The 10,252-nt window shown below is 38.7% G+C and overlaps 1 protein-coding gene across 1 annotated transcript in view; it reads right to left on the bottom strand.

Annotated features, from left to right (window-relative positions):
* Positions 1-10,244, bottom strand: part of PPP2R5A (protein phosphatase 2, regulatory subunit B', alpha) — a 40,456-nt gene extending 30,212 nt beyond the window's left edge. The window contains exon 1 of the mRNA XM_010077149.1: positions 10,219-10,244. The gene's annotated coding sequence lies outside the window, so the exon portion shown is untranslated. The remainder of the gene's footprint in view (positions 1-10,218) is intronic.
* Positions 10,245-10,252: the final 8 nt, after the last annotated feature.

Genomic DNA, 10,252 nt, shown 5'->3' with positions numbered 1-10,252 from the left:
GGAAAGAGACTACAGACCAAGTTTCTGAGACTGTTAAATCAAAAAGCTCAGAAGGGACAATCAGTATGCTGCTGCTTGGTAACTGCATAACTGTTAATCAGATTTTTCCCCCAAACACAAGCACTGTCCTTAGAGAAATACTATTTATTGAAGTGTAAAGGTTCAATACAATTTTGGATTTCCACATGTAATTTTGAAGATGTAAAACAACCCTTCAGGTTGTGACAAGGTAGACTCAAGGAACTGCTTCACATCTACCCTGCTAAGAACGAAAAGAAGAATCCTAACAGCTCTGCTCCCTATTTTACCCCTGCAACAGCTGTAGTACTCTGTAGGTACCTTACCACGGGATAAAGACAGCTGAAAAGCTGGTGACAAAGTTGTGTGCCACAAAGACTCACTAAAAACTTAAGCTCAATACCCATGATGCAGTACTGTACTAAAAAACTTTCTCTATTCATAGGAACATAAACACTTCACTTGACCAGAAGACCAAAACAAATTGATTTGCACTTGTAAAGCTTGAAAGGACTGAAACTGTATTTACAACTTGAATAAGTTCCCCTAAGTCAACTGCAAAACTCCTGTCTGACTGAAATAATGGTATTTTATAATTAGTGAACGTTGATAATGAAGTACACCATAAGTGAATCTGGTGTGGGGTATTTTTTTAAATCTATTAACCCGTATTCTTCCCCAATCACTTCCTCACCTTATTCAAGTATAAAATTAATTTTGAATAAGATGCTGGAGTTGCTCTAGTTTGACATCACACTAGAAAATGCAAGGCCACCTTACAAATCAAGTTTGTTTTTATTTTCCCAGAAACTGAAGAAACACTCATCATTTTCACATGGCAAAATTAGTGCTGAGTGCAACACAAAAATACCTTTTCTTCGAAACCAAGGGGTAGCTTTTAAACATTGCTTCACAGAAGTACAGAAACTGATTTTGCAGTTAATTTATCACTTAGCTATTTTAAATGTGTGAAGGAGATATACAGGGGAGTAATTTAACAGGAAATCAGTGCCAGAGGGAACATGCAATCTAGCTTTTCAAAAGCCAAGGAAAAACCTCCTCAACCCTTGAATCCCTGTAATACATGTGGGTTGAAGTTACAGGTATTGGATTAATTCCTTGGATAAATATATATTCTACAAATTGATTAAACCAGTGTTTCTTAATTGTCAAAGTTTTCTCAGCCAAATAAGGTAACAAGATACTTTATAATTAAAACTGTTGCAGTAAGAAGAACTAAGATTAAATTGGACGGGAAACAGAGCTGAAATCCTGGTTCTGCTGCACCCAGTGACCTAACTCCCGCTGACCTCAATGGGAATAGATCATCCCGAGCAGATGAATATTCAAGCATTTGCAGGATCTCTTTACCCACTGCACTTAAATTAAGCATTTAGCCTCCTATATAAAAGGTCAAGCTACTTTTTTCATCAATTTTAACCATACCCGAACAGTCACGTTCTTTCTAAAAACTATGAACACAAAGCATTCAGTAATGTGGGATCCTACACTTAAGTATATTCCCATTTGGCAAAATCTCTTGGCTATTTTTAGATTCAATTTACACCATTCTGAAGTACTGAGTTTATTTTGCTCCTGCTTCCTAAAGGAAAATACGCAGCAATATAAATTACACAGCCTTGTCCTTGCTGACTGTACTCTGGGACCCAACCTATGTCTCTCTAGGAGGTTCTGACATTTGCATCTTAATTTTTCATCTCAATATAATAATTACTGTTTTTGTACAGAATCCAACAATGCTGAAATACACAACCATCACCTCTGTACTGGGCATGACGTGCATGATATGGAATAGACCATTGGGCAGTTTGGGTCTCAGTCCTAACCCTAAGGTTGAATCCCGGGCCAGTAATTGGGGCTGTGCTCCCTCCCAGCTTCTCCTGCCCTGCAGACACTGGCACAGCAGAGAAGCTGAAAAGTCCCTGACTGTCCTGGCAGCAACTATAAACATCACGGTGTGATCAGCTCCTCATACCCGAACAGTCACGTTCTTTCTAAAAACTATGAACACAAAGCATTCAGTAATGTGGGATCCTACACTTAAGTATATTCCCATTTGGCAAAATCTCTTGGCTATTTTTAGATTCAATTTACACCATTCTGAAGTACTGAGTTTATTTTGCTCCTGCTTCCTAAAGGAAAATACGCAGCAATATAAATTACACAGCCTTGTCCTTGCTGACTGTACTCTGGGACCCAACCTATGTCTCTCTAGGAGGTTCTGACATTTGCATCTTAATTTTTCATCTCAATATAATAATTACTGTTTTTGTACAGAATCCAACAATGCTGAAATACACAACCATCACCTCTGTACTGGGCATGACGTGCATGATATGGAATAGACCATTGGGCAGTTTGGGTCTCAGTCCTAACCCTAAGGTTGAATCCCGGGCCAGTAATTGGGGCTGTGCTCCCTCCCAGCTTCTCCTGCCCTGCAGACACTGGCACAGCAGAGAAGCTGAAAAGTCCCTGACTGTCCTGGCAGCAACTATAAACATCACGGTGTGATCAGCTCCTCCTCAGCACAAACCCAAAACACAGCCTCTCGCCAGCTACTGCGAAGTAAGTTAACTGTCCCAGCTGAAACCAGGACACACACATAATTCAAAAGCTAAGTTCAATTCTTATAATTTGTTGCTGTTACATACACATGGAAACAAAATTTATGCTGCTTAACAAGCCTTCAATCTTATATGTATGCCATATTTTAATTAAGCAGAGAATTTTTAATTAAAAACATTATACACTTTTCAAAAGCTTTACCCAAATACACTAAATTGGAACTTATTTTTTAAACCTATTTTATTCCCCTATGCTTTCCCACAAAATTTCATTTAGGAAGAAATTAATTTTAAAAAGCTGTGCTTTTATTTTTTAAAGGACCAACCATCTACAGAAATAAAGCAACCTATTAACTCACTTCTAAAAGTTTACTTGCTTATGCAGGGATGCACCCTACTAATTCTCAAATACAGCAATAGCAGAAATAAGGCTGTTTCCCCCTTCATATCCAGATAAATTGCTATGACTTTCTATTCCTGCTTTTTTTCAGATCAGCCTTCCTGGCCCATGCTATACTGTCCTTCTCTAAACTCAGTTCACCTCACCTGCTCTTTCTGTTCTTATGAGAAAATCTCCTGTGCTGCTTTCACCTGTTATCCACAGCTTGTCAACTCTCCAAGTGTGTGATGGTCTCACATATAAACTTTTAATCAGTAATTTGAAAAAGTAAGCTTGTGTAACATATTTAAAGTTTTCCTGTTACAGCAGGGAGTAGCTTCAATGCAGTTAATTCTCTAGGGTTTAAAAATCACTTACTAGAACATCTTCCTTTTGTAGCACTATTCTTAAATATACATGTGCAAATACATTTTTTGTTGTTAGACGCACCTTGACCTTCCAGCTCCACAGCAAAATTCATATTTTTTTCTTCTGAACCCTATCATATCAATGAAGCTGACAAAAATTACCAATCTCACCAGAGCTTTGCTTGGTAAGATAGGGAGAAACAACGACAAAGAGAGGAAACTTGAGATGAGAACGAGGTAGAAATCTTTTCCCCCTGGTAGCCAGACAACACAACAGCACAATCTTTTTTCCCCTTCACCATATTCATACTAGCAATACATCCTACTACTTCAGCAGGCTACAGGTCATCTACAATTCTGATCAGAGCGCTGTCTCTTCCCACAGCCTTCATACCCTTAAAATACTAAGGCCTGGTATCCTGCATCTTCATTACCCCAGCCTCTCAGCTTCACTTCCACCCACCCCCAACATATAGTAGCTAGAAGCATTACTACTACACACAGTGATTAAAAGTAAACCTCATGCTCTAATCATGGTCACTGCAGTTATGTTCTCCTCATTTTAAAATTCTCAAGTAAAGACTTTCATCCGATGAACCAACTCACCTGCCATCAATTCCTGATGTGCAGAACAAAAGAGTAGCACAGTAGATCCTGAAGTACCTACACAAAATAGCATAGTAGGTACTGAGTTATCAATCTCGCTACTGAGCTACAACCATGGCTGAGCATGTCTTAGAATTTGGACCAAATGAGAACCATTGTCATTAAGAACTATGTACTAAGCTCCAAAGTACAGCAAACATTAAACCTCAAGACAGGTTTGGTTTTGATGGGTTTTTTTTGTTTTTTTTTTTAAATATTGACACTATACAATTTATTTTTCCTCTAGTCTTACAAGCAGTTCAAACTGCTTTTTTGCTGAAACTAAGAAAATTTTCCTGAGGAACAGTTCCAAATAAAACTGTCCATACTTGGCATGGAAAACTTCAGTCCAAACAGTTTAGCAATGCTGTAAGCAGCTGAGAACAAGGTCTTGTGAAGGAAAATTGCAAGCAACCTTGACTATTATGAGCTCTGCTTTCAACTCAAAAGTATACTATGAAATAGACATCTCGTAGACAACGTACTTCATTAGCCATGAACTCAGCAAAACTTCACGGAAACTAGTTCAGTGACTCGCTGATAAAAATCAATGATTCAGACATTAGAAAGACGCTGCCATTGTCAGTCCAGTTTCTAGTAGAGCATTTTGCCAAGGGAGTTTTATAAAACAGACATTATTTACTACCTTTTCATCTAGTTCAGCTGTGGTTTCAACTGTCAAAATCCACACGCTGTTATGAGACTATAATTTCAGCTTGCTAGATTAAAACAGGAGTCAGGACTACAATGGCATAGAAGCTGAATTTTATACCCTTCCCAACCGAAGTGTCTTTTTCCATAAGAACACAACTTATATCCCTTCTATACTTAAACAGAATATTAATCTGTCCAGAACTGTTCATATGACACCTTTTCAAAAGCAGGTAGATATTAAAAAAAAATTGTAGATTTAAGTAATCTTCTTTTGATCAGATAGCCTAGTAATTCCATCTGTATTTCCTACAGCAACTAACATTAAATTCAGCACCTGCAAAACCAGTATCTGACTAAACTAGAAAGCAACGAATATGGAAAAAGAAATCTGATACTAAGCTGGCACACAGAAGATGTGAAAGATTTAAATAGAAAAGTTCATGTGAAGACTGTCAATAGGCTCTATATTTAGGAGTTGCTCTGGATGGAAGCATATTCTAAGACCAAAAATTCAAGTCTAAGGATAATAAAAGGTCAATTTGTTAAGAATTAAAGACTAAATGTTCCACTCCATAAACTAGGAACAGTTCCTTAATATAGAAAAAAGTCAACAGCCCATTTTTCATGGAACTACATTAGAATATTAAAAAAAAATAAAGCTTTTTAAGCTATTATAGGTTCTCTATTTCTCAGGATTGTAACTACACTAAATAGAAGCTTTGACTACTTCATAGCATACCCTGCTGAGATTATACACGAGTTAAACCTAAATTTCTCACAGAGCATCCTCATTCTTCATCTGAAATAAAGATTACTTCTCTTAAGGAAAGTCATGCAAGACGACTGCAGTTGCAAGGGATGTTGAATACAAAAGGTAGAAGATGTGGGACTACAGAAGAGGAAATAACATCATGAGGGATACCAAAAAAGTGCCCATCTGAGACAGAAAATCGTCATTTCACTTACAAATATTTATTAAGGCTGTACTAAAAGGAAACCATTCTAAAATTTTAAAGGACATTTTCCTTTGGGGAAAAGGCAACTTAATGAGACAAGAATTCCTCTCAGCTGTCTTTAACACCCCTTTCATCACTCTGAAGCACACACTGTATGACTCAAACATTCAAAGTTTAAGGTTTGAACTGACCCTGACAGACCTAAAAACATTCAAGTTTTACCCATAGGCAAGCTTATTAGGTCTTCCTGTAATGTTTCCACAAAAGCTTAGCTTGAACACAGCACCTGGTTTTCAGTCAAACCCAAGCTCTTGCTCAAGGGTTTAAGCAAAGAAAGTACTATTGCTAACTAGACCCCATATTTGAATGCTGAAACTACAAACTGGAAGGTCGTCTTAAAGATGTCTTATTCTGGTATACTTTACCATCACAACTCTCAGCCCCACAGAGATCTTTATAACCATTGCTAGCCTGTGGTTGAAAGATTTTCTGGACCACTTTCCTGTTCTGCTGCTGTAAAGGACAGAGTTTCCTCTGCAGGGAGACAGTTTAATTTGGAAGTGAATATTAAGAACTTCTTTTCATATATTTATTCTCTGAGCATGATAGAGGACATAAGCCTGGGGTGACATGCATCTTCCCAAATGGATATTCACTATTGAGAAGATCACAGAAAGGCATCAGGAAATTATAATTTATTCCAGCTGCACTTGCCATGTTTGGCACACAGGAAAAAAAGGTATATTTGCTTTACAACCTGACAGACCATATAAAGCATGCTAAATAAAAGCAACTAGTTGTGTTTTCTATTCACTATTTTTCCACCTATATCTTTACATGCTTCTTCAACCAAAAATGACAGAAACAAGTCTGCATACTTTACTGTAATGAGTCAGATCAGGTTCCACGGTCAAGTTCTATCTCTTTTTCCAAAAATGAAGGTAACTGCATGTGTTATTGCAGTCTTTTAAAATGACTTGGTATTGAGACAAAATTACCACTTCTTAAGATGTTAAAAATAAAGACTTCCCTTGCCAGATTTCTTTAAGCTCAACACACTCACAATTGTCCATGAAGCGCTAAAATCCTCCTGTTAACCAGCATGTTTTTCTGGCTGCAGATTTTTCAAAGGATTTGTACTATATAAACTAGAAAGTAACAAAACGAAAAGGAGATGGGGAAAAAAAGAAGTAACTCCAGCTTCTAACAGGTTTAACAATGTTTCTTTTTTCCTTTTTTTTTTTTTTAATACAATCACTGGGTCTTCAGTATTTCTTATTTAGCTTTTAAATAACGGAGTAAAATGGACACTCTCCTGAATAACACACACATAGGAAGCCTGCTCACTTAACTGAGGAAGATATTACTAATTTATTTTATGTATCCTGACACCAGTCAGGTTTTGCTGAGCTTTTATTTTAAAAAAGAGAGATATCATCATACACAAAAATTAGCTAAATGTTAATGACAACACAATCTTGCTGCCCCTCCTCTCAACCTCACACCCCCAACAAAAACTCCGAAGGGACGAATACCTACTATTTGGGACTGTTACGTACTAGTTATAGATTTATTTCTTCTCCTAGCAGCAATACAACATGCAGTCAACCTCACACCCCCAACAAAAACTCCGAAGGGACGAATACCTACTATTTGGGACTGTTACGTACTATAGATGTATTTCTTCTCCTAGCAGCAATATAACATGCAGCCAAGTTAAGGAATTTTGGTAATACACAGCAGCAGTACAATTAACTCCAGAAATATGTACTTTTATCTGTCTACAGGCTTTCAAACAGCACAACTATGAAAGCATGTTACACAATCTGATCTGGCCATTTCAGTGGCAACCAACCAACAGTCCCTAGATGAAAGGAAAAAAACCCAAAACACTATCCACTCAAGAAGGTACTTTTTAAAGTGGATAGGCAATTTTTATTTTTCTTCTGGAACATCTCTCCTTCCACTAAAACAGATGCAAGTATTTTAGGCCGGTCTGACACACCTATTGGGGAGTTTTAGAATACTGTTTATACTTATTTTAGAAAATCTTCTCTTTAAAGTGATGAAACAAGACAACAACTATAAACAATACCAAATATTTTATAGCAGCATAACACCAAATGGCCTCTTCATCTACAAACTGCTACTTTTTTTCCCCAATACAGGCTTCAAACACACGTCAGATTTAACCATTTATTCAAAGATATCTGGAAAAGCAAAAAGTCCTAATCTAATTTCATAAGTGCATGCTAAGCACCCTTAGGCATCAGTATAACTGCATGTTCTTTTTCAGCCCCTCCCTGGGAACACTGGCTACTACTCTGTAGTTGATGCTACACTGGCAGCATCACAACTATTGCTGAATTACATCTTGGCTCTAAAGAATCAAGCAAAGCTTCGTGTTCCCAAGACATATGTGATGAGAACAAGTTCTACAAAACAATACATTTCCACAGAAAGCAAACTCTTTGTAGAAGCTTTTTTTTATTTGGGGGGCATGGAAAGTTCAAGAGAAGAAGCCTCAAGCAGCTGGAGAGAAATCATCCTATGTGCCTAGCTACATTCAGAACAAACCTAACATCACAAACCCAAGGGAGAAAACACACAGAAGAGTTTCTGCTAACTGGCTCGTTGGGATACTACAACTCATAAAAGTGTATTTTGCCCACAATTTATTATCTGAAGCAGGTTTAGAGGACAAGTCTTTAAATTAGTATAGAGACAGATGTGATTTTCCTTTAAGAATTTAAGGCAATTTAAACTACTGTAAAACTCTGCATAATTGAAGAAATTCCTCTGACAGTTTATGGCCTCAAATTTCCAAACATCTGAGCTGCTGATGCCATGCAAAATTTCTCTGCTATTAAGTAAAAAAACTGTAAAGCCACACTCACAAAACTAGATTTACTCATACAGAGTTAAAAATTTAATATTAAAGTTCCAGCTCAGCAAAGAATGTAAACTTGGACATTTTGCTGATTTAAGCTGGAATTACTCCCTGCACAAAGTATGTATGCTTAACTGTTTGCTGGATCAGGACTCAACCTTTCTGAAGTCTGCCACCTATGTGCGATATTTACCAAGTGCTTTTACAAGGTCTCAAGTGTGGTTTTACAGAAACTATCTCTGAGGAAACTGTCTAAACAGCACACGAATAGCAGAAACTAAATCATTATTTCAAACTAATTATTCCAGTTATAAATCCCTCAAATCAAACTAGCATACTAAGACAAGGCACAGCTTCAGAGAGGAAAAAAAAAAAACAAAACAAGCAGCAAGAACAGTGCTGTGGTTGAAAGTAACACCCAAGGCTGCTGCAACAAACGTGCTAAAAAAACCCCTCCCCCTTGTTGCTCTCCTGCCCAAGCTTATTTGCTTTTTCTAACCTTTCTGCCAGTCTCCTGGTTCATGTACATCTGCAACTCAAGAGCAGAAAAAAAAAAATTGTCTTGAAATACTACACACATGACTATAAAAGCCATAAAAAAAAAAAACCACCCCAAAAATATTACTCATCATCTAGGAATATTTTTAAGCTCACTGTATTTCCTTCAGATTCTGGATATTTGCTGCAAATCATCTGAGATTTTTTCCACCATCATATGATGCAGCTTTAAAAACCTGAAGACTTCAACACTAGTGGAAGTAAAATTAATATGCTGGATCACGTTAAGGTAGTATCTCTCCATCATTTTTCAGATCCCTGTCAAATGCTTCAATAACAAGTTTATATTTCCTGCCTAATAACTACTGCTGTAATTTTTGAAAGAACAAATATGCAGAAATTTATTTTGATGTTCAAAGGCGTGGAAGGTTACAACTAACTTTCGTTTCATTTTTGTAATCTAACTAATGGAGTCTTTTCAGATTTAAGCTCCGGTAACAAAGGATAAAACCTTCATTATCTATTTTAATGTCAGCATCTACAATTTTCATTCACTCGTGAGCATTTGCTTACAGCACTAGGCAGAAGTAAGTCTCTGAGGCAACCCCCGATCATTAGAAGCCGACGGGCAAAACGTCAGTGCAACACGCTCCAAAAGTGATGGGGAGGAACCAATAAGCCAAACGCAAACTCTCTCCGGTAACTGAGGGTATTATGCCACAGGCACGGAGTTCCTCTTTGCAAAATCCCCCCGGGTGAGGAGACACCCCTCGCTCCTAGGTGTTAGCGCTCGATCCCCGGCACTCCTAAACTCAACTTACCGTCTACATTTTCCGCAGTTAGCCCTCCAACATCACACCTGCCCTCCCAGCACTTACTCCTAATTGCCCAGAAGGGGGGCTGCGAGTTAATGGAGCCAGTCCCCAGGACAGCAAGCGAGAACCTACGCGTACGACACTTGTTCCTATGAGCAAAGGCAGCGAGCCCATCCGCACGCAGAGTTACTCCTGCGGGGTCCCCGCCTGGAAAACACCGGGAGCGGAGCAGGACGGGGCTAAAGGGCAGAGGGTGCGGGAGGAGGGGACAAACCAGAACAGGCAGCGACAGGGCAGCGCGGGGCAGGCAAAGCGGTGCCAGAGCAGCCAGCCCCGGGCGGCCCAGGGCACCGGCACCTGTAGCCGGGGGGCTAGGGCGGGCAGGAGGGGGAAGGAGGGCAGACGGGTACCTTTGAGCTGGGGCAGCGGCGAGAGCTCCACCTG

Source organism: Pterocles gutturalis, unplaced genomic scaffold (genome assembly GCF_000699245.1).
Source record: "Pterocles gutturalis isolate BGI_N339 unplaced genomic scaffold, ASM69924v1 scaffold21523, whole genome shotgun sequence".
In the NCBI taxonomy this organism is placed as follows: Eukaryota; Metazoa; Chordata; class Aves; order Pterocliformes; family Pteroclidae; genus Pterocles; species Pterocles gutturalis.
Note: the sequence above shows the minus strand (reverse complement) of the source record. Positions and strands in the feature narration are given on the sequence as shown.